Here is a 1065-nt window from a genome sequence, read left to right on the forward strand (position 1 = left end):
GAAACCTAGACTGGCTAAAGAAACAGTTTCAACATGAGACACGCAAGTGTGAGGATGCCTGTTCATTTATTATGAGAAGTGCTGCTATCTGAATGCTTTTGTGTGGGGAGGGAGGGGAAATTGGTAACCAGTAAATTCTCTTCAAAATACTCTTTAACAGTTGTTTCCCCGCCAGTTGGTCTGCACGTGATCCCTTTCCTTGCCCCAAAATCATAACGTGTTTATGTCCTATTAAAATATTTTTCTGGATTTGTTTGGCGCGAAGAGGCCTGATGCACAAATGACAGGCTAGATCTCTGGGCAATTTAAACGATTGCAACTCTGTCACCTGAACGGGAATTAAGCTGAATTACAGCAGCCGGACAACTGGCTGGGAAAGCGGGTAGACCTGCCACTTGGAAAATAATCCCTGATTCCTGGAGAAAACCTACCTCTCACCAAGGCAAGAGGGGTTTGTCAGCTGGCACAGCTCGGCGGCGCATCCTTATTCCGGAGCAACTTTCTGCCCCTCCGTCTACAGCCCGGGAGGGGAGCGGGCTTTGCGCTTGGGCTGCCGGGGGGCTGCCGGGGGGCTGCCGAGCTGCTACCGCCTTATGTCCGGCCGCAAAGACCTGGGCAGCCTGGGGGGCACCAGCATCCCCCGAAAGCCGAGCCCCGGCCCGACGCCCCCGCGGGAGGCGGCTCCTCGGCAGCCCCCCCTGCCGCGGTGGGGGGTACCGGGGCGGCCGGGACTCCTCACCCTGCCCCCCCGGGGCAGGGCTGAGCCGCAGGCCCGGGGCGGGGGGGCCCGCGGAGCTCCGGCCGCCTTCCCCGCCCGCGTCCCCTCCCCCCGGCGCCGGCGGAGGGCGGGGGCAGGACGGGGCCGGGCCGGGGGTAGGAGGGGCCGGGGCCGGATCGCGGCGGCTCCGGAGGAGCCCCCGAAGTTTGGGCTGGCCGCGGAGGGCGGCCCTCGGCCCTCGTCCCGCCGCTTCCGGGGCTCCGCCGCGCCGGGCGGAGCGGGCCGGCGGGGGCCCGGGGGAAGGCGTCGGGCGGGCGGTATAGCCGGCAAGGACGGGCCGGGCCGCG

This window comes from Pelecanus crispus, chromosome 1 (genome assembly GCF_030463565.1).
Source record: "Pelecanus crispus isolate bPelCri1 chromosome 1, bPelCri1.pri, whole genome shotgun sequence".
Taxonomy (NCBI): Eukaryota; Metazoa; Chordata; class Aves; order Pelecaniformes; family Pelecanidae; genus Pelecanus; species Pelecanus crispus.